The following is a 23906-nucleotide window of genomic DNA, read 5'->3' on the forward strand; positions in this document are numbered from 1 at the left end:
AGAGGAAAGACCATGTGAGGACAAGACAGGACCTGTGTCCTTTTACCAAAGTGACTGTGCATTAGGGCAAAGGAAATAGAATTTTCTAGGATTACTAGAAAATGACTGGCATTGATTCCTAGAGGACAAAGCATCACTGCTGTCCACCAAGCAAGGCAGAGACTCAATGACTCAATGACGTTTGCTTCTGGTCCATTTCACTGTGGGCACAGTGTGTCCCTAAACCCACCCTGAGATCATTTCCCTAACTCCAGACAGTATCTTTAGCATCGTTTCTTTTATTTATTTTGAGAGAGAGAGCATAGGGGGAGCGGCAGAGGGAGAGAGAGAATGCCAAGCAGACTCCTCTTGGGGCATGCAGCCAGATCCAGGACTGGATCCCATGACCCTGGGAGCATGACCTCAGTCGAAATCAAGAGTCAGACGCTTAACCGGCTGAGCCACACAGGCGTCCCTACTATTGTTTCTGTGACTGATGGAGGGAATGCTATTACGGCAGAAAAGGCCAAGGGGAAGCCACTAGAAATTCCTCTAACCGTGACAATAGTAAACCCAGAGCAGCGCGGCTGTTCTTGGAGGGGTAGCAGGGCGTGGTGCCAACCTCAGGGACTGGAAAGATGCAGGGGCGGAGATTGCCTCCATATCTTCTTTCAGCTTGCCTATTCAGCTGTTGGCGCTCTATGGAGAATGACAGTGAGCTACTGCAAATTCAGTCAAGGGACTATTCCAGTTGTATCTGCCCTTCGGGTGTCATGTCCTCGGCGGAGAAAATCGGCACGTGCGCGGGCACGCAGTACACAGCTATGGATGAGGTCCGTGCTCTTTTCTCTGTCCTGAACCCTAAAACCCATCGGAAGCAGTGGGCTTTCAGCGGGCTGAACCAGCAGTCCCCCTCATCCGCCCGACCTCACGGGTGTATCGGTACTCCAGTCCCATGTTATAAATGAGTCGCAGAGACCCCTCACCATGTCACCATGTCCTAACGTGGAAAGCTGATCGCTGTCTTACATACGGACATCTCAGGCAAATGCACATCACGCAAACCGCTCACAAGGGCAATGGATCTGCCTTTCCAGAACGGCTCAGTCTTGTCGGCCTCTCTTGTGTCTCCATCCCAGCCGTAGTCCCCTTGGGCTGCTATAACAAAGACTCCAGAGACTCGGTGGCCGAAATGACAAGCATTTACCTCTCGAGGTTCTGGGAGGTGGGAAGTCCAAGCTCAAGCATGTGCAGATTCTGAGTCTGGTGAAAGTTTGCCTCCTGGCCTCGTGGCTCCTGGAGGGCAGACTCCTCACTGTGTCTTCACATGCAGGAAAGAACTCTCCACGGTCTCCTTGATAAGCGCCTTCTCCCATTCTTGGGGGCTCCGCCCTCAGGACCTGATCACCTCCCAAAGGCCCCCCCTCCAAACACCATCATCCTATTGGGGATTAGGTTTCAAGATACCAATTTTGGAGGAGCACAAGCAGTTTATAGCAACCCCCAAAACATCCCCTTCCTTTTCTGACTTCAAACCATGTTTGTCCGGAGTAAGTTGACATGGACGTCCTGTGGAGGGAGGCCAGTGGCTCAAGGGGTCACAGGTCTGACTGGGGTCACAGGTCACGCCTGGCTGTCTGGTTTCTTTCCTCTCTCTTGTGAAAAACATCTTTCTTCCTATGTTGTTCAAAGAAGTGATACTGAACTGTGATGCTCAGTCTGACGCTGAAATAAATTATTACAACATTTTGAGAGGAAGTTATCCTGAGTTGATTTGGCACATCCGGACCTACTGGGGTCTGCTAAGTCTGAAGGTCTTGAGAGACAACAAAGGAGCCATCTTCTAAGATTTCTTTTTACCTCCCACTTCTTCCTGACATTGAGAAAGGACATTGACTGAGAAAGTCTCTAGGACAAATATCGAAATCAAAGACGCTCTAAAGAAAATTATAATAATTTACCAGTCCTTTCTCTACCAACTCTACCCCCATTGGGCAGCATCCACATGCATTGGGCTTCTCAGAGCTCCCCATCCAGGGGGTCAATGCTGGAGGGAAGAGAAAAGAGCATCTCCTGGGGGGTGTCGATGGGCACAAGAAAGCGGCAAGTTCCCAGTGGCACAGAGTCTGAGAAGCCGTTTGGGATTGAGGAGAATCTCTGACAAAAGTTAAACTCCCCAGGAGGAAGCAGGAAGGAAGGGATGAGCTGTGACAGATTTTGGATGGTGTCCTTTTAACCAAATGTCCTTGTTTCTCTGTTTTTTTCCTTAGGGACTCCTGAATTCCTTGGTAGAGTAGAAGGATTAGGAGAAAATCAAGATCTAGGTAAGAATCACAGACATTTCAAAGGAGCCTTTGATTTGTGGATGGACTCGATAGTCTTCATCCCAAGATTACTTGAGTCTCCAAAGGGTTCTGTCAAAGCCCTGAGAATCAAACCAATGAAACTGCCCCACGGCTAGCCTTGGTTGGTCCCCGGTCTGTTGCAGAGCTGTGGACTGGGTAAATGGCAAAGCTGAGGGCGGGGACTGGAGATTGCTACAGAGTTACTCCACTCAGTGCTCTTTGCCCCTAGAGCCAAACAGGATTTCCTGTAAAAACAACTCCTGGAAACTGTACGTTGTAAGAACTACACTCTGGCCCAGACCAAAAATACTGCTTTCTCTGCAAAAACAAAATACATACACAAAAAAACAGATTTTGCAAGTTGTTACTCCTAGATCCAAAGGAGGAAGTTTACACTATTTAAATTCTGTGAATTTGGACAAAATAGTCCAAGATTGCACTGTGGAGAGAGGACTTCTTCCGCTTCTCCCAGAACACCCTAGAGCAAATCAAGACAGCTCCCCTCACCAAGCTTTGAAATCAGGGTGTGCATTCCAGGTCTCGCTGGCCCTGAGTAGGGCCAAGCTAGAACCCCATTCCAGAGCCTTCTTGCCTTGTTGCCTCAGGCTTCTTGACTGACTCCAGACTGACTCCAAATTGCAATTCACTCGCTCTGGGGCTCCTGGTGAGGCCTCCTTCAGAGCCCTCGTGTTGCTGAGTTCCAGAAAGGAAGCTCTCCGTTCACCATTCAGAGGAGGCCTCTGGTAAAAACAGTTCCTGTCCCCCTCCTCATTCGTAGTGTTTTCTTGAGCTCTTATGTAATATTTTTTAGTAGGTACGTCCAAAGTCTAAAATGGCATGCAGTAACTTTCTCCTTCCTGCTCCTGAACAATTCCATCTCCTCAGTCTCCAGCCCCTCAACTGGTTACTGTTGTCATGAGTTGACTGATTACCCTTGAGAGATTTTTTTTTTGTAAAATGCATATGTAATCTAACAAAAATGTACTTCCAGGGGTAGCATTCTATGCAGATTGCTCTGACTGTTGTTTTTATTTTAAAATATATGTATGTACACAATGAACTTTCTCATTTTCTTTTAAATATGCATAGCACTCCACTGTGTAATTATGGCATGATTTATCTGATTAAATAATTCTGAATAATTAGGTTTTTCCCAATCTTGTTATTACCGTTAATGCTGCAGAGAGTAGACTTAAGCACAATATAACCTCTCAGGTGTGCAAGCATATCCTGTGTATGTGTGGAAATGCTCTATCAAAGGGTATTTGCGTTTGGAACATTGGTCGGTGCCGACGAATTGTCCTCCACATCAGCAAAGCCCAGTATTTTCTGCGGAGAGCACAACTGAATGGGATTCTGGATACAACTCCTCACTTCATTTCCTGCCAACTATGAAGTAAAACCAGGCAACCCATGAAGACTGTAGAAAAATGCTGAAAATCAAGGATTCTTGTGATGCTGGAATATTGCCTTCTCTCGGAGGGGTGAGATTTTGCGGCCTGGGGCCTGGCAGCATGGGGTTGGGTTGGAGGAAGCTGGGCAAGGGCTGGGTGGAGAGACCTGACGAAGGGGCTCGGGAGTGATTTCTTTCTGTGTCCCGCTTGAAGTGAACATGCCAAATGAGCAGAAGCAACCAGCATTGGTAAGACCGGACTGTAATCGGGGCCTTGTACGAATGTGTATTCTAATGTATAAACAACCCGCCCGCGCAGGGCTGTGATGGCCGAGTGGTTAAGGCGTTGGACTCGAAATCCAATGGGGTTTCCCGCGCAGGTTCAAATCCTGCTCACAGCGCTTCGTGGTGCTTTTTCTATCCCAACTACAAAATGAAATGCTCACCAACAGCTCTGTGTTCAGCTTTTCATCTTACTCCGCAAACTGGAAAGTAGGAAGGCAGCTTCCCTTCCAGAGGTCTGTGTTGATTTGCACCCCCCTTTCTGAAGCACCGCTCGGTGTATCTTGGCACTTGGACCCTTCGCCGAGCCGAGCGCCGGCCACCACCCCCCTCCACCCCCTCGTGCGCGGGCGCTGCCTCTTTAGGCCCCGGCAAGCAAAGCCTGGGACTCCGCGCTCAGAATAGCTGCTTGTCCTGTACTGGGATTATGAAATCTGGAGGCAGACCCCAGGGGCAAAGAGAACCAGGAAATTTTATTTTTAAAACTCTTTAATGAAATACCCCGTGCCGATAATAGAAATGCAGGCAAGCTTCCTCAAAGAGTTCTCTGGTATTTAAAAAAAGAAAAAGGAAAAGCAAGCAAACAAACCTAAAACAGGCTGGTGGAAAACGTAAAGGTCTGGGATCAGAAAGATCCATTCGTGCGTGCGTGTGCGCGCGCCAAGCGCTCTTTAAAGCATCGTACAGAAATGAGGAAATCGAAGCAAAGAGAAAATAACGATTTGGCCAAGGCAGTAAGTGGAGTGGGGCAGGAGTTGGGTGCACCCTGGCTGCCCGGGGACCCAAGCCCCTCTGCTTCTCGCCCTCAGAGGAGAGGACCGGCCTCACTTACAGATGCTTTGTGTTTCCAAGCGTCTATTCCGCCTGTATCGAGCACTTTAATACACCTAGCCGATTTACGTAATAATGACGGGTGGTCTTTAATTCTATAATTATAAATCCAAACTTCTAAGTTCCTATGTGAATTGGGTTCTTTCTTCAAATATTTACCTTGAATTCTTGCCGCACCGTGGCCTAATTTGGGAGGGTGGGTGTTTCTGAATGTCTGTTCTGCTGCATAGAGTCTGAAATCATCTCCTCCAGCACGAGTTTGGGCTCTTTGGAGAGTGCAGTGGAAAACATATGATTAATAACTCAGTAGTGCATTTTATTCCACTTTCCTTGTCATTATATCAAAGTTTTAAATGATGTGGGTTACTAAAAATTGATCCACACATAGCCTCAGTATTAAGTACATAAGAAAAGTGCGATTGCTTGGAACACTACATCTAAAATGAATGATGTAATGTATGGTGATTAACATAACAATAAAAAAATTTTTTAAATGCGATTGCTGATGGACCAGTGGACCGACTGCATAAACTACTGAAACGTTCACAGGTAGGAACAATAGAAACAAGCATGCACATAAATGAAAAAAAAACAATGCAAGCGACTTTCTGTCACACACATGATGTTTCAAGGCAGGAAATCCTTTCAGAAATGCAACTATTTTACCGGAATGTAACTCATGCAAGCTAATCCCAATCAGTCCGCTTTACCGGAAACCACAGGTCTCTCTCCTTCGGCTCACTTCTGCCTACTCAGGAAGCAACTCAGTGATTCTGATGAATAATAAATAATCAACACCTCTTAACCAGGGGGGCCAGTGGCGCAATGGATAACGCGTCTGACTACGGATCAGAAGATTCTAGGTTCGACTCCTGGCTGGCTCGACCTTCCTTTTTTTTTTTTTTTTTTTCTCTCTCTTTTTTTCTCTCTCGAAAGAATGTCTTTCTGTGTTTCTTCAAGTTGGTAAGAGAAGCAAACTCTCAAAAAATGTCTTTCTACACGTGTACATTCTTCAAATTGGTAAGAGAAACAAACTCTCAAAGTGCTTTGGAAGGTAATTCATCCGATCTGGCTCCTCACCTCGGGGGCAGCCCTGGCTATCCGGTAAATCGGAATGAGGGCTCAAATCGTCTCTCCTCCTCAAGTTCCTTTCGCCATACTGACAGTTGACTGAAAGATCTTTGGAAAGACAACTTCAAGAATCACATGAGGTATATTACTCGGCCATAAAAAGGAATGTTCTGATACATGCTACAACCTGGATGAACCTTGAAGACATCTGCTGAGTGAAAGAAGCCAGACGCAAAAGGCCACAGGGTATGATTCCATTTATAGGAAATGTCCAGAATTGGCACATCCACAGAGATGGTAGCTGCCAGGAGCTGGGAAAGGTGGAAAGGTATAGAATTTGCTGGGGGGTGATGGAAATCTTTTGCAGTTAGATAAGGGTGATGGTTGCACAAATCGGGATGCACTAAAAACCACTGAATTGTACACTTTTCTGTGAATTTTATGGTATGTAAATTATACCTTAATATTTAAAAATCAAAGACGCGTCAAAGAAAAAAAAAATTCCAAACCAGTATTTTCTTCACGAAGTTTCCCCCCGTTGGGCAGGGCTCTCTCTCTCCTGCACACTTTCTGTCCCTGAGCATCGGTCCCCGAGGAGAGAGGAGGGACATCCACTGGAGAAACGTCGAACCAAGAAAGACGCGGCTGTGGACAAACGAAATCAGAGCCTCGCTTAGACCCTCAGTTGGCCGATCTCCGCAAAGATCCACGTTCCCACCCACGGAAGCGACTCGGCCTCCCTGTCCCCGCCCCGCCCCGCGGTGTGGCCCGCAGCGCCGGCGCCTCCCCGCGGAGGACTGACCCTAGGAAACTGTTTAGGGTCGTGAAGGATCCCAGACAGACGTGGAGCAGACAAGAGGCCGAGGATGTTAGGGAGACGAGGGAGCGGCAGCCTTTGGCGGGGTCTCTCCAAACAGGGGGGCCTCCTCTGCAGGTGCACCTGCGCGCGACCCCTGGGACAGCGTGGGGGGTGGGCGTGAACACAGGCGAGCGAAAGAGACCTTCAGGTGCGGACATACACGTCCTCATCTTACAAAAATGGGTTGGCCCCCGACAGCGTGCGTTGTGAGGGGGCGCTGGGGAGCATGCCACGCGTCCAGACCCGGCTGGATACACGGTCTGTCCAGCTGAAAGCGAATTAAAAGGTGGGGAAGGACGGAAGAATGGTCCAAAGGAGTTAGAGCTTCCTAAAATAAATGCTTCTAAATTTTAGCGCGCGGGAAAATCACTGGGAGGGAGGACTAAACGCAGTTTTCTGGGCCTGGCTCCCGGAGGTGCCACATGGGTTCCTGGGATGCAGCCGGGGGAGTTTTAGCAACGGGATGCTGGCGCGACGGGCCCGCGGACCGTACTTCACTGCTGGACTCGTGCGCTGTAGTTTATCTCCCGCTTTTTACCGCTAACACCAACACGGAACTTGCACGGTAGAGTGAAAAAAACAGCGTCCGTGCGGAGAGGAAAATCACGACTCCAGCACTATTCCACTAGGCTGGAACCAAGGTAACTAACTTTTTCCCAAGGTAATTAATTTTAAGGTAACCGACCGTGTCTACTCTCAAGATTTTTGTTTTCCTCAAGATTTTTGTTAGAAACGTGTAAATTTCATCGAATACTCCCCCCCCTTTTTTGGTGGCTCGTTTTAGAAAGAAGTCCATTTCCATCTCCCCCTCAAACAAAAAGACCTTTGATATAATAATCACACTCTTGAACCTAAAGGAGAAAACTTAGGCTTTTTTTTGTTTGTTTGTTTAATCTGCAGGTTGGGAACTTCTCTTCCCCATAAAAACATCAACAGAGATTATTTGGTGAAGAAAAATTTTTTTCGTTTTTCCCCAGAATGTTCTAGAGCCGCACTGTCCAAAACAATAGCCATTAGCACATGTTTCTAAAACTTAATCCCCCCCCCCAAAAAAAGTGAGATTTCTTATTCATGGGTTTTTTAATTGATTCCATGTTGGATTATAATATTTGGGATATAACATTACAATTAATTACACTTATTTATTTATACTTTTTAAATACGGCTACTTGGAAAATTAAAATTACTTATTATATAGTTTTAAGTCTCACATCTTCTTGTGGCTACTGATGTGGTAACATCAGTAAAGTGCAATTAATTTGCCAGGATGTAGTTCTTTGGGGCAGACTCCGTGGTGGTGTCACATTCCAAAGAATCTGTTTTTTACTCAAAAAAAAAATGCATGTATTCTTCTGCAAAAGCAATTCCTAGTGTGTGAAAATGAAAATTTTTCATACTATATTTCTTTACCTGCTTTTTTTTCTATGCAAGAGGGCTCTGTGAGTTGTCGGGTGAAAGAACCTGCTTAGTAAACAGAAGAGTCTGGATTGCAGTTTGGTGAGGCTCTGTCTGCAGGCTTTGTCATTTTGAAAATGTTAGTCCTAGTTTTGTTCAAGACAGTTTGGAGGATTTATTCTTGATGAAACCTGAGTTACTCAATTGTTGTATGATGTGGAAGACTAAAAGCCTGATGTTTACTTTATAGATGCCTTCAGTTTCAGAAGGTGGCGGTAAGAGAAGTTTTCAAAGAAGAGACAGAAAGACTGGATGGAATGCGTAAAACTTTGCATGAAAAATCACTCCTCACAGCGCATGACTGAAGCACCACAAACTATTTTTAGACACCAGAAAATTCAGAATTCTCATCTGATGACAATGCCCCTTCGCTATGCAATGAGATTATCAGTGATTTGCTTTGCAGTAATTGAAATATTTTGTCTTTGACCTCTGACTTTATCATCTGAGAGCTGGTAATACGGGCTCCAGCAGTTACTGGAAACGCTGTTTTTGATTTTACATGATCCCCGCAACTGCTCTTAATTCTTTCTGCATCCTGGAAGAGTCATCATACGTGATGTCCAGTAACTGTTTGTAAATGGATCAGGGAATATCCAATTTCCTTTCTCCACTTTTTTGGAAGTCAGTAGAATGGAGCTGAGGCCGAGGGGCTAGGAGCTCCCCACGGAGAAAACAAACCCCTTCCTCCTGCAATGTCTTTCCAGCGCCCCCTACTGTCAGAATTTCTGTGCCTGCAGGTACAAAAAAAAAAAAAAGTGAAGGCCCAGATCCCTTTTCAAAAGGCTGTCTAAAAGGATGAATTTGAGAGTGAGAGGCGTATTTAAATTTTCTCCTGTGTGTCTCCTTTACTCCTTACACAGAACCCTTTACATTTGTGGTCACCAGACGTGTGGGGTCTTTCCTCCCACCAAGCAATTCTTCAACACTAGCTGATGTCTTGGATTTAACTCAGTTCTGAGACTGTCTATCTGGAGGTCGTGTCAGATCGCACGGGTTACGAGCTCAGTCTCAGGAGACCGCACTCACCTCAGACGCCAACGGCAGCTAGTCAGCCCCAGGTGACCCCCAACTCTGTCCGACTTGGCAACAAACTGGAGGTTCCCAGGAGCTCCTCCCCCTTGGATTCCATTATTTGCTAGAACAGTTCACAGAACTCAGGGGAACACTTCCATACATCTAGCAGTTCATTACACGGTGTGATAAAGGATGCAGATGAACAGCCACATGGAGAGATGCATGGGGGCGGGGGCTTCTGAGAGAGTCTCAAGCATGGGAGTGTCTGTCCCTTAGGAGCTGGAGCACATCCCCCCCCAACCCCAGTACTTTGGGTTTGTACCTCCAGGTGAGGTGAGTTCACCAACCTGGAAGCTCTCTGAATCCCATACTTTGGGGATTTTTATGGAAGCTTCATCATGTGGTGACTGATCATTAACTCTTCTTTCTTTTCCCTTCTTTTTTTTTTTTTAAAGACTTTATTTATTTATTTGAGAGAGAGAGAATGAGAGAGAGCACATGAGAGGGGGGAGGGTCGGAGGGAGAAGAAGACTCCCTGCCGAGCAGGGAGCCCTCCCGATGCGGGACTCGATCCAGGGACTCCAGGATCATGACCTGAGCCGAAGGCAGTCGCTTAACCAACTGAGCCACCCAGGTGCCCCTTTCTTTTCCCTTCTTAAGAGAACTGGGGGAAGGGCAGAGCATTCCAAGTTTCTTTTTTTTCTTTTTTTTTTTTTTTAAGGTTTTATTTATGGGACACCTGGGTGGCTCAGTCGTGAAGCGTCTGCCCGATGTGTGACTCGATCCCAGGACCCTGAGATCATGACCTGAGCCAAAGGCAGACGTTCAACGTTCAACCACCTGAGCCACCCAGGCGCCCCAACATTCCAAGTTTCTAATCATGGCTTGGTCTTTCTGGTGACCTTCTAGGAACCCACCCACAGTTGCCTCAGCAGAACAAAAGACGCATCTACCACCCAGAAAATTACAGGAAGTCATCTCTCTGTAGCCACAAGACGAGGAAAAGAGCAGCCTAGCAGGCCAGACAACGTTCAGACAGTAACACTCTCCTCCAACAACACACCGCAGAAAACACGGTGTCCCAAACTCCCACTCTCGCATCACCACCTGAAAAGGCCCAGCGGAGAGCTTGGACCCCCACTTCGACCAGCGGTGAGGGTGGTGTTGGAGAAGGCCAAGGGTAAGATTGGCAGCACAAGGCCCGTTGCCCAGACCCCACTCCCACATCCAATCCTGCCAGACCAGAAGCTCAGCGCATGTGGGTGGAGCTCTTAAAGGGGAGATTAACTTCCGGTTGACATGGCCTGGCCGTTTGGTTGGGAAAATCTTTCCTGTCAGCACCCATAAGTGGGCTGGGCAGATTTTCAGAAACAAAAATCTTCGTCTACTGCAGGATATTACAGTTCTAACTATGAATTGGAGCCAAGATAAGACAGAATGGTTCACAGACTGATATACACCTTTCAGATTTGTTAGTCTTCCAGGCAGGTGAGCTTCTGTTTCACTCACTTCCAAATATTCTGCCACAGTTTGGAGGGGTAGTCTCCCCATATCTTGAAAGTGAGGGAGAGGTTCTACAGCTTGAAATTCCTTAAAAGTGACATTCAGATAAATTTTGTTCTTTGCCTTACTTTCACTGTCCATGTCTAAATACCTGCAGCCCACAATTTTTTTAATTCAGGGGGTTCGTTTCCACAAGATAAGTTACATTTTTATTTAGCTTTTCCCAATTCTGGCTTACAACAAACCATCCTTTTTTTTTTTTTTTTTATTTGACAGAGAGAGAGAGACAGCGAGAGAGCACCACACGAGCAGGGGGAGGGGCAGAGGGAGAGGGAGAAGCAGACTCCCCACTGAGCAGGGAGCCCGATGCGGGACTCGATCCTAGGACGCTGGGATCACGACCTGAGTCCAAGGCAGATGGTTAACCAACTGAGCCACCCAGGTGCCCCTCAGTTGTTTGTAATTTTCTTTTTTTTTTTTTTTTTAAAGATTTTATTTATTTGACAGAGAGAGACACAGCGAGAGAGGGAACACAATCAGGGGGAGTGGGAGAGGGAGAAGCAGGCTCCCTGCCGAGCAGGGAGCCCGATGAGGGACTCGATCCCAGGACCCTGGGATCATGACCTGAGCCGAAGGCAGACGCTTAACGACTGAGCCACCCAGGTGCCCCACAACAAACCATCCTGTGTATCATGCTAGTCCTTCCGCCATTTGTTTTTCAAAATTTTGGTGCTAGCTCTTTATTTTCCCATTATTGTCCTTGTGCGTTTATGCCTTCAAAACACCCCTTTTCTTTCTTTTTTAGTAGATTTTTGGGTAGAGAGCCATCAAATGCCCATCTTAAATATGCCATCTTTACAAGCAGATCTATCTCTGACTTCCTGTGATTTCTCATCATGCGAGATACCCAGAAGGTCAGTAAAATAATATCATAGATAATGAATAGTATGACACCACTTATGTTCAGATGACAGTCCTACAGGACTCCAGCTTCCAGCTCACATGAAGAAGGCTGGAAAGAGTGTTGCTCCTAACCGACCAGCCAAAAATCTAGATAATTTAAAAAAAATCATAATCTTTTTTTTTTTTTTTTTAGTGTATTTTTATTGGGTCTTCAAGTCTGGGTCCCACAGTCCTCATCTGATGTCACTCTTAGCTCTGTGGTGATTTCTCCCCTGATGTGCACATAGGGCTTGCCCAAGTAGCCTACTGCAGCCAAGGTTTTATTCCAAAGCTACCTCTCTAAGGTCTAAGGTTACCATGGTAGAGTTTTATACAACAGTTTTCCTTAAAATATTCCACAATTTGTTATTCCCAAACAAAATAAGATTATGCTCCACTCAGAGAAATTGGTTAGTCATTCTGAAGATGTCTAAGAACTATATTACTGCCAAAGAACAACTTTTCTCAGTTCATAATCTTCTGCGAACCCATGAGAGAGCTGAGGTCTCAGAGCAACCAAATAGTTTGAAATCTAAGGAAAACAGGTACTTCCAAGTAGAAATGGGACATGAACACTGGCTCACCCAAAACCTGCAGGATGAAGATGGGGCCTCCATGCAAGAGGGTAAGAAAAATCCAGCTAAAAGTCATCATTTTGTAATGAACTGCTAAAGTCCAGGTGTGGGCAGGCAGGGATATATTGGAGGGAGGTTGCACATACTTCACTGAGCACTCACAAGAAAGGCTGGGACAAGGAAAGAGAGCAGAGAAAGCCTCCTTCAGGGGTCCAGGCCTGGCAGAGGGGAGCGTCAGCGCCCAAATAAAGAAGTCCTAAACACTGAGGGAAAAGAGACAAATACTGTTAGAAACTGAAGAAAGTACAAAAGAATAAAAATCTCTCCCCTGGGGGAGTGTCAAAAAACCATATGGGCCCAGAATATTAGAGAATGTCAACTGCCAGGTTGAGGGGGAGGGGGGAAGGAGGAGAGGCTGACTGAGAAAGTCAGACCTCAGAGACCCAGGGTCACAGAATATCACAAGTCTGGGGCTGAACTGTGACAGAAAGCCTCTTGCACAACCCATTGGACTAGCAAACACTAGCTACCAAGAAATGGAAGGGTAGCCCTGGGGGAAGGCAAGAAATCCAAGGAGAGAAACCCTCTCTGAAACTCGCACAGAGAAGGCCTAAAGCTGAGGGTAGCACAAAACCCCTGAAATAGCACTCTGAAAAATTCAACCTCACCCTAAACCCAAATAGTGCCAGAAGAATTCAAAGCCCATTGTGCCCAGAAGGAGATCATAGCAACAATAAACCACAAACATATCTCAGCTCCTGCTTAGACTGATTCAACCTCACACATCAATAGCTTAGTAAGAGGGACATATCCATCTCCAGCCTAAATACTATTTGCCTCACCGGCTACCATCCTAATACTACGCTAATGAAAAAGCATCAGACACTCATAAACACAAGAAGAGACCATGCACTGTCAAGAGAAAAAGCAATCAACAAAGTGAGATTCAGAGATGTCCCACATAATGGAACTGTCAGAAAGGAAATTTCAAATACCCATGATTATTATGTTAAAGGCTCTAGTGGAAAAGATGGACCACATACATCAGCAGATGAGAAATTTCAGTAGATTGTTGGAAACTGAAAGTCAAATGGATATGCTAAATTAAAACACACACACACACACACACGGTAACAGAGCTATAGAATGCCTTTTAATGGCTCACCAGTAGACCCCACAGATCTGAGGGGAAATTGAAGGAGGGTCAATAGAATCTACCCAACCTGAAACAGCAAGAAAAAAAAGATTGAAAAAAAAATCACTGAAGAGTTATTGATCAATGTCAAGTGGTCTAATATGTTTGTAATTGAAATCCCAAACAGCAAAGAAAGAGAGAAAAGAACAGAAGAAATATTTGAAGAGATAATGACTGAGTACTTTCCCAAAATAATGAAATCAAGCCACAGCTCCAAGACCAGAGAATCCTAAGCATTTTATATGTGTGTGTGTGGGGGGGGACCCTATTTACCTCCTATTCAAACTGCTGAAAACAAATAAAAGAGAGAATACTGAAGACAATCAAAGAACAAAATACATATTATATATAGCTGAAAAAGATAAAAGTTACATCAGACTTCTCACCAGAAATTACGTATGTCACAAGACAAGGGAATGACACTTCCAAGTGATGAGAGACCAAAAATCATAATAATTTTAAAAACCCCAAAAAACTGTTAACCCTGAATTCTCTACCAAGCAAAAAATATTTTTCAGAAATGAAGAAGATAGAAATATATGTCCAGACAAAATCTAGCAGACTTGCACCACAGGAGATGTGAGAAGGAATTCAGGATGAAGGAACAGGAAGCCAGAGAGATAGGAAGGACTGAATATCCACAGAAGTGGTTACAATGCAGGCACACAGAAGGCACATTTTCCCCAATTTTAATCACTCTCAATAAGATCGACTGCATAAAGCAGAAGTAGTGACGTGCTGTACTGTAGACACGAGAGCAAATACCACAACGATGGCCCAAAGCAGAGAGGGCTAGTCTGTTGCTGCAAGCTGCTCACCCAAGCAGCCGCGGAATATGCCATTTGAAAGGAGACCCAGGCTAACTGCAGGTGTGTCTAGAAAACCCTTGGGAAACCAGTCCAGATCATTTTAAAAGACATGAAAAAAAAAAAGACATGAAAAACAATTTTATCTTCACAATAGTGTAGTGAAGATAAAATTAAACCATGTAAAATGCTCATAAGTTTCAAAAACAGGAAGAAAGATAAAGGAAAGGAACACCTAGAAACAACTTAAGACAGTGGATTTTAATAGGAATATGTCAGTGATGACATTATATGCCGATTACCTGAATGAACCAATGATAGAGTTTGTCAACTTTTGGATAATAAAACGTCAGACCGAGCTGCAATGCTGGACCAAGTCCCAGCTCTTAACAAGGGAATTCTAATCTCACAGAAAGCACACCTACCGGGAGTGGGGTTCGAACCCACGCGGGCACATGCCCATTGGATCTTAAGTCCAACGCCTTAACCACTCGGCCATCCCGGTGGCACATGTAAACCTTCTTGTCAAAATTACTAAGTTAGAATTCATAGAATTCCTAGTCCCTAGAAGGTTATGAATATACCTGGGAAATCAGGTGACCAGGCTTTAATGTGTGGGGAGAAAACAAGTCCTTAAAATGCTTCTTGGGGGAGAAAAAACACTAACGGAAATGTTTATTTTCAACAATTATTCTAATCACTAATTTGTACCATACATTATAATGGGTGTTAGGGAAAGACTGAAACATCCCTGATCTCGCAGACTTGCATTAAAATGAGAAATATTGTGACAGAAAAAGCCCATGATGTTACCGGAATACTCACGTTGTCAGATTCAACTCACTTTGTCACCACTTATGCTCAAGAGAAGACCCTTCTTTTAGTGGATTTGGAAAGAAAACCACAAAGGAAAGGGAGTGGAGTAAGAGGTGGAGAAAATGCAGCCGCATGAACTATGTCTCATTAACTCTACAAAGGTGGTGTCTACACTGCTCATTACTCATCAGACAACACTGGTTTGCCTGCTGAATCTAAGCCCCCGTTCCAAACCCATGACTCTGACTGTCCAGGTGAGGGTTTTGAGTCTGGAACCAGAGGACAGTTAATATTGAGACAAACTACCCTTACAGTAAGTTTAGAAAACCCTACTGCACACATACGGAGTTTGGAGTTTAACACGTGATACTGGTTTTAATAAGGAAGTATTGTAACCAAGAGTTCTAACTCTCCACTAATGAAATCTCTTTCCTGAGTACCTACTATGTGCTAGGCACTGAGTCAGGTGCACATAATCTACTAAGTCAGTAAGACACTCAAACACTTCAGTCAAGGGACTGGGTTTAAGAACTCATTAAAGCAGGTTCCAGATGGGCATTTGGGGGGTTGTATTGAAAGTTTGTGATGGCTTCTAGAATCCCCGACAGGTTCCTTTTTCTCCACATTCCTGCCAACACTTGTTAGTTCTTATCTTTTTCGTAATAACCATTCTGACAGGTGTGAGGTGATAGCTCACCGTGGTTTTGATTTGCATTTCCCTGATGATGAGTGGTGTTGAGCATCGTTTCATGTGTCTGTTGGCCATCTGGATGTCTTCTTTGGAAAAATGTCTCTTCAGATCCTCTGCCCACTTTATTTGTTTTTTTTTTTTATATTAGTTGTATGAGTTCATAAAGAATGTTTTTGGATATTCACCCCGTATCAGACACACGGTCTGCAAATATTTTCTCCCATTCCATAGGTTGCCTTTTTATTTTTTTGATGGTTTCCTTTGCTGTGCAGAAGATTTTAATTTGATGTAGTCCTACTTGTTTATTTTTGCTTTTGTTGCCTCTATTATTGTGATTCTTAACAAAGAGCAGAAATATCTATAGAGTTTATAAAATATACTCAGAGAGTGTAAATACCTAAATGTGAGAGGTAAAAATTAAAGAAATGTACGTAGAGAAATGTCTTTGTGACCCAGAGGTCAGAGAGGACTTAACAAAAATTCTAAAAGCACAAACAGTTGGTATAGTTTACCTCATCCAAATCAAAAGTATGTTCAATGAAGGCCACAATGGAAAATCAATGGACAGGTAGAAGATATGTGAAACATTTAACAATGACAGCTTCATCCATGTTATGTAGTAAGAAGCCATGAAAATCCGCAAAATCAGGCAGAAAATTCAACATAAAATGGGTAAAGAATAGGAACAGGATGCTCATCAAAGCCAAGATAAAGAAGAATCTGAAAAGATTAACAAAGATTTAAAACATTTAATATTATTAGTAATGTATGAAAATGCAAAATGATTGAGATTTTACTCTACCTACATTGAATTTGAAGAATTAGAAGCCTGGATGTGTCCATTATTGCAGGTATGAGGATATCCGAATCCACGTGTCCTGCTGATGGAAGTTTATGCTGATGCGGCCACCCTGGAGAGCAGTCTAATAATTTTAACTCAAGATTAATCAAATCCAATGATCCAGATATTCTGCTCCTAGGTGTATATGATTCTCATTCCTCAACGCCCCCCAAAATCTCAGAAAGGCACAGATCGAGTCATAAGTGGATGTTAATTGCAGCATTATTTTTGGTCCTTCAGAATCAGACTCAACCTTGACGCCATCATTGGTAATGGGTAATAGATGATGAATAGTAGACAGGTAAGCGTGGTAAAAGCATAATGATGAGGGCGCCTGGGTGGCTCAGTTGGTTAAGTGACTGCCTTCTTCTCAGGTCATGATCCCAGGGTCCTGGGATTGAGTCCCACATCAGGCTCCCGGCTCAGCGGGGAGCCTGCTTCTCCCTCTGACCCTCTCCTCTCTCATGCTGTTTCTCTCTTGCTCACTCTCCAATAAATAAATAAAATCTTTAAAAAAAAAGCATAATGATGAATATTATGAAACTATGAGGTGTAATAGACTAGATGTTCATGTAACAACACTTGTGAACCTTAAAAAGAAAGGTTTTTTAAAAGATACCTAATAAACTTTTGTCCTTCATCACAGTAATCATTCTGCTCCCTGGTTTTCAAAACCTTACTGTTGCTCTGCACTTTTCCTCTTTTTGTCCTTGTGCATTTAAGCCTTCAAACACCCCTGATGCCCTTTCTAGCATAGTTTGGGATAGAGAGAAAGCAAATGTTGTGCTTAATTTTCCATAATTATAATCAGGTCTGTCTCGGACTGACGATGATTTTTCATCACTATGGAACCCAAAGGGTTCCTGAAATAGTGGGTGGTGCTAGGGAGCCACCATTTATATTGGGATCAAAATACTAAAGAGGCTAGAGAAGAATTTTTTATGTTGGATTTCCCCATTTCTCATTTCACCATTGACCATTTCAATCTAATGGGTTAAACTAAAGGAACAAAAGTCATGTAGGACATCATCAGAACTTCATTTGCAAGCTGCTTGCTACTTCTGATGACTCGTCCTAAATTCCGACACATGCTGACTGGACTACCACTGTCCTTCCTCCAGGACTCCTCGCTGGTGAGTAGCCCATGAATTAGTTTTTTTCTGCCGTGTTTTTTAAACTCTCCCAAACCCATTCAGGCGATTTGTTTCTTGCTGTACATCTTTGCATGAGCACTGCCCATCTTTCGTTTTCAAACCTCAAGAAAGTGTCTTAGGAGTGTTAAAACCAGGTGTCTGATGAATCTCACCACGACCAAGATCCCGACAGGCTGCCAGCATGAGAAAAAAACACTCGAGTGGGTGTCCTGTCTGATGGGATTTCAATTCTCCAGATCCTTCAGCTTCAAAAAGAAAGGAGCCTGTGGGCCTTTTGTGCCCCTGGCAGGGAGAAGAACGTTTGGTACCCTGCCTCCCCCAGGCAGTCAAAAGAAAGTGAGCCCAACCTGTCCGGGGACGACGGCTTGTCCCTGCTGCCCAGCCCTTCACCAAGGCTAGCGTTGGGATGCTGGGCATCCCACTCCACCTGTGGTTCCCCATCGCGTGGTCCAGCGACGAGTCCTGGGCTCACCAGCTGGCTCTGGTTCCTACAGGACAGTCTTCAGTCATCGAGAGATGAAGGACAGGGCGTCTTACAAGGTCCGAGACACGAGCCTGGGACAGATGAAGACATCTCCCGGGCGTCTGCTGCACTCCCCCGCCCCGTCTGCAAAGTAACGGGGGCTCTGGGGGGGCGCTGGCCTGGCTGTGAATTGTCCAGCTCCGACACTGTGGATTCTGAGACTCGGAAAGTGGGGGGGGTGGGGGGGGGGGTCTGTGCCTCTGCCAAGAATAGAGCCTCGAGGGAAGGATGAATTGAAGGTTAACTTTAATAAATGGAGAATGAAGAGAAGGAAACAGTCGTGCGTTTCCGTAGTGTAGCGGTCATCACGTTCGCCTAACACGCGAAAGGTCCCCGGTTCGAAACCGGGCGGAAACAAGGTACTTCTCCTTTTCCCATAAATGCTAAATTCTTTTTTTTTAATTTATTTTTTATTCTTATGTTAATCCCCATACATTACATCATTAGTTCTAGATGAAGTGTTCCATGATTCATTGTTTGTGCATAACACCCAGTGCTCCATGCAGAACGTGCCCTCCTCAATACCCACCACCAGGCTAACCCATCCTCCCACCCCCCTCCCCTCCAGAACCCTGTTTGTTTTTCAGAGTCCATCGCCTCTCATGGTTCGTCTCCCCCTCCGATTTCCCCCGCTTCATTCTTCCCCTCCCGCTACCTTCTTCTTCTTCTTTTTTTTCTTAACATATATTGCAATAAATGCTAAATTCTGTCCCGGAAATTTTCTACCTGAATTTGCCCACTTTTCTACCAAGTCTCAAAATGTTCGTGCTCCCTTTGCAGCCCCAAACTCTGAGTTACGGGAATTACCTGGCATAACAGGAGCAGAGCTGAGGCTTGCTCTCCGCGTCGACAGCGGGTCGTGTTGCGCCCCTGGCGGCGGGTCGGAGAGGATCTGCGCTGGCCCGCGGGGCTGCCGGGGCGAAGCGAGGTCCGCGCGCGCTGGGGCAGAGGGGACGGGAACAGCCCCAGACGGGAGCGTGGCTGGGGCGTGCAGGGAGGCCCGGCAGCCAGCTGCGGCCGAGGTGCCCACGGAGAGTCACTCCAGGAGGGGCCGACAGGCCGAGTCCAGCCTTGGGCGTCCACTGTCGCGGGCCCGCGGCCTCCACGCTGGCAAAGCAGGAGGACGCTGGATGTCAAGCCGTGAAGTGACTCCACAGGTCTTAACTTTTTAGAAGGACCCCTCTGCCGGCTCTGCGGAGAACATGTTGTGTGGAGGAAAGGATGGCAGCAAGGAGATCTGTGAAGTCCCTTCCATCGAGCTGCATATCAGAGAGACCGTGGCTTGGACAGGTGAAAAGTGGTTACAGTCTAGATAGATTTTAAAGATAGAGCAAAAGAAATTGCTGAGAAAATGGATGTGAAGAGGGAAAAAAGCGGAATCAGTGATGATTTTGAGGGTCTTCTTCAGGAAGGATGGAGTTGCCATTGACTGGGATGGGGAAGACTGGATGGAACAGCATTATTGGGGGCGGGGGGGGGGGGGGGGGGGGGGGGGGGTCTGTTTTAGGTAGAGGGGGGGGGGGGGGGGGGGGGGGGGAGTGGGAGTTCTGTTTTAGACAGACTAGTGTGGATGCCTGGTGCAGAACACTCAGGGTCATGCTAAGAAATCAGTTGAATATACAAGCCCAGGGTTCAGTGGAGTGGGTTAGAGGTTATGAGTTGTAGTCATTATTTAAGCCATGAGAACAGATGAAATCACCAAGAAATGAGTGTTTATAAAGAAGAGGTCCAAGGACCAAACCCTGAGACATGCCATTATAGAAAAGGGTGGGTGAGATGACCGGAAACAAAGGATATTAAGAAGCAGCAGCCAGGGAGGTAGAAATACAACCAGGACAGCAGTGTCTTGAAAGTCAAAGAAAATATTTTAAGAAGGATGAGGTGCCTATGGCCCCTGAGAAGTCAAGGACTTAGAAGTTGTGATTAATTTTAGACATCTGGAGGTCATTGGTGATCTTGACAAGAAGTTTCCACTAAGTGGTGGTCCAAAAACCCCGGATGTAGCGGTTTTGAAGACGGGGAGGAGAGAAACTGCAGACAGTATGTCTGTATAGTTCTGTACAGATTTTATAAAAAGCCATCTGACAGGTCAGTAGCTAGAGGAAAATCTTGGGGCAAGAGAAGCCTTTTTAAGACAGGAGTCAAATAGCATATTTGAACATTTGTGAGAATAATCCAGTAGTCAGGAGATTGCTCTAGTCAATGCAGATAAAACTCTCTGTAAGTCATTAGTAATTCACTGAGAGGAGTGAGAATTCCTTCCCGGAGGAGACTGAAGAATTTTCCAAAATTCTATGATAGCAACATGTCACAAATAGATTTTGACTCCATGTTTCTCTTCTCTGTTATTTTCCCTTTCCAGGACAAAGATACATGAAGACTGGTTCTGGAACTATGCTAAAATTCAAAATAGTTGAAGGAATCCTGACATGTCCACTATGGTACCAGACTTGGCCACCCCCCAGCTTGCCATGTCTTCAGTCTCATTTAATAGACACTGCTCCATCATCAGCCTGCATTCACAGAAGTGCTATATGCTCTTTGAGGATGGCCATATTTTCTAACACGTAATGTGGACACCCAACTTCCAGCCACATATGATTGGGCCAAGTTCTCAAAGGCAGCCAATCCATGGGCTGGCAAGTGACCTAGGAAGAAACCTATAACCTGATCCTCACTAAAAATCTCTGCCCCAAAAGTGACTCAAGTATTTAGATGGGGGGGGGGGAATCACATGGATTATTTTAGGAGGGAAATTGGAACTGGAAAAAGCAAAAATAGTGAGAGAGGAGACAGAAGAGATTCAAAGAGAAAATGACATTGAAAGTTTTACTGATTCACATTAATCCCTATTTGCTAGCATATAGGTCAATGAACTATTACCCTTGAATGGCATCAAAATGATTAACCTAGACCCTCTATAGATCTTGTTAAATTAAGAGACCCTTCTAGCTAGAGCATAGGTGATCTTATCCCTAAAATCCTATTTGGGTAACTCCACTCCACCTAGCTTCTAGATGTTGAAAGGAGGGAAAGGAGATGGAAGGAGCTAACACCAAGTGGGTCCTCTTATGAACTTTTGGAAAAGGGAAATATGTCTTTCCATCTCTATTAATCCAACATCTGGAGGGCCAGACCTAAGGTGATGTTTGCTCCATTCCCCCACCCTCTCTTCAAGCATGCGTCCCCTTTTCTTTAAACAGAGAACTTAATAACTCATTCATTCAATAAATATTTATTGAATGCCTGCTATGTGTCAGATACTGCATTAGTCACTAGAATAACACCTATGAACAAAATAGAAATTTGTTTCATTTCTAGTGGCAGGATTACAGAATTTTTTTAAACCAAAGTTACTATAAAATGCTATACAATGTGATAATAAATGCTAAGGAGGAAAATTGAGAGAAGGACATTAAGGGTAAATTTTTATTTTCAAATTCTAAATGGATTATTGGTGACATGTGAGCAAAAATCTGAAGGAAGAAAATAAATGAGCCATGGGGCTGTCCAGGTAAAGTCACTCTAGACATAGGCTGTTGTGCCCGCAGGGACCCATAGTGGAATTTACCTTGTGCATTAAAGGAATAGCAAGGAGGCTAATTCTGCTGGAGTAAAATGAATGCGATTTTAATGTACACATCAGTTATCTACTGCCTCAAATTAACTCCTTAACAAACCATCCAAATTCAGTAGCTTAAAACAACGAAAATCTATTTAGCTCACTAGTCTGTGGTTAACTAATATAGGTTAGGATTGACCAGACTGTTTATGTCCCAGCTGGGTTGACTCACGTGTCTGGTGAACAATAGACAATCAGCCAATCTCCATACATTTCATATTCTCCAGCATGCTAAACCCAGGCAAGTTCTCAAGACAATAGCTCAGGGCAAAAGCAATCAGGAAAAACAAATCCCTTCTGGAACTAATAAGCAATTATAGCAAGGTTGTAGGATACAAGGTTAATATACAAAAGGCAATCACTTTCCTATTTATCAACAATGAAAAATTGGAATTTGAAGTTAAAAACGCAATGTGAGGGGTGCCTGGGTAGCTCAGTTGGTTAGGTGGCTGCCTTCAAATCGGATCATGATCTCTGATCTCAGGGTCCTGGGATCACGCTCCACATCAGGCTCCCTGCTCGGGGAGAGAGGGGAGCATCTTCTCCCTCTCCTGCTGTTCCCCCTGCTTGTGCTCTGTCAGGTAAATAAATAAAATCTTTAAAAATTTTTTTAAAAATCAAAACATAATGTGATTTACATTAGCACCCCCAAGACGAAATACTTAGGTACAAATCTAACAAAATTTGTGTAAAATCTATATGTGAGGAAAACTACAAAACTTTGATGAAAGAAATCAAAGAAGCACTAAATAGAGAGATATTCCATGTTCATGGATAGACTCAACATTGACAAGATGTCAGTTCTTCTCAACTTGATCTATAGATTCAACACAATCCCAATCAAAATCCAAGCAAATTGTTTTGTGAATATTAACAAGCTGATTCTAAAGTTTATATGGAGACGCAAAAGACCCAGAATTGTCACCACAATGTTAGAAGAGAAGAATAATTTGGAGGACTGACAGTACCTGACTTCAAGATTATGGTATATGCACACAATGGAATATTATATAGCACTAAAAAGAAAGGAGCTACCAAGCCATGAAGAAATATGGAGGAAACATAAATGGATATTACAAAGTGAAAGAAGTCAATCTGAAAAGGCTGTGTACTGTATGACTCAACTATATGATATTTGGAAAAGACAAATGTAAAAAGATCAGAGGTTGTCAGGGATTAGGAGGGATAGAGGGATGAACAGGCAGAGTGTAGAGGATTTTTAGGGCAATGAAACTATTCTATATGATTCTATAATGGTAGACATATATCATATATTTGGCAAAACCTACAGAATGTACAAGAGTGAACTCAAATGCAAACTATGGACTTCGGATGATAATGACATGTCAGTGTGGGTTCATCAGTTGTAACAAATGTACCATTCTGATTCAGGATATCGATAGTGGGGGAGGTTGTGTGTGTGGCGGCGTAGGGGGTATATGAGAACTTCCCACTCGATTTTGCTATGGACTTAAACTGCTATAAAGAAATAAAGACTACTTAAAAAAAAAAAAAACTAAACAGCAACCAAAACAAGTAAGCAGAAAGAGCAAAGAGCATATTCAAGAATCTTCTTTGTCGGGTACCTGGGTGGCTCAGTTGGTTAAGTGACTGCCTTCGGCTCAGGTCATGATCCTGGAGTCCCAGGATCGAGTCCCAGGATCGAGTCCCGCATCAGGCTCCCTGCTCGGCAGGGAGTCTGCTTCTCCCTCTGACCCTCCCCCCTCTCATGCTCTCTCTCTCTCTCATTCTCTCTCTCAAATAAATAAATAAAATTTAAAAAAAAAAGAATCTTCTTTGTCAACTTTGCTAATATCCCATCAGCCTCCATAAGTCACAGTGCTCAACCAAGAGAGAGTGGGAGGGCACTACAAGGTCACATGAAAAACATGAATGGAAGGAAGGGGGAAGAATTGGGGTTATTCATGTAATAAGCCCACTATAGTAGTTAATTATTTCTAGTTGATTTAATGCAAAAAGATCAAAATAAAATCACCTTTTCTATT

At 44.4% G+C, this 23906-nt stretch overlaps 1 protein-coding gene and 4 non-coding genes across 5 annotated transcripts in view; 4 read left to right on the plus strand and 1 right to left on the minus strand.

Annotated features, from left to right (window-relative positions):
• LOC117997523 (histone H2B type 1-C/E/F/G/I) overlaps positions 1-23906 on the plus strand; it is an 881166-nt gene that overhangs the window by 403939 nt on the left and 453321 nt on the right. The gene's annotated exons all lie outside the window — the stretch shown is intronic.
• TRNAS-CGA lies at positions 4038-4118 on the plus strand. Its single transcript has one exon. It is a non-coding gene; the product is annotated as a tRNA-Ser (tRNA).
• On the plus strand, positions 5642-5714 carry TRNAR-ACG. Its single transcript has one exon. It is a non-coding gene; the product is annotated as a tRNA-Arg (tRNA).
• Positions 14676-14758, minus strand: TRNAL-UAA. The gene has a single exon. It is a non-coding gene; the product is annotated as a tRNA-Leu (tRNA).
• On the plus strand, positions 18563-18635 carry TRNAV-AAC. Its single transcript has one exon. It is a non-coding gene; the product is annotated as a tRNA-Val (tRNA).

This window comes from Mirounga leonina, unplaced genomic scaffold, assembly GCF_011800145.1.
Source record: "Mirounga leonina isolate KUSES-001 unplaced genomic scaffold, KU_Mleo_1.0 Mir_366, whole genome shotgun sequence".
Classification (NCBI taxonomy): domain Eukaryota; kingdom Metazoa; phylum Chordata; class Mammalia; order Carnivora; family Phocidae; genus Mirounga; species Mirounga leonina.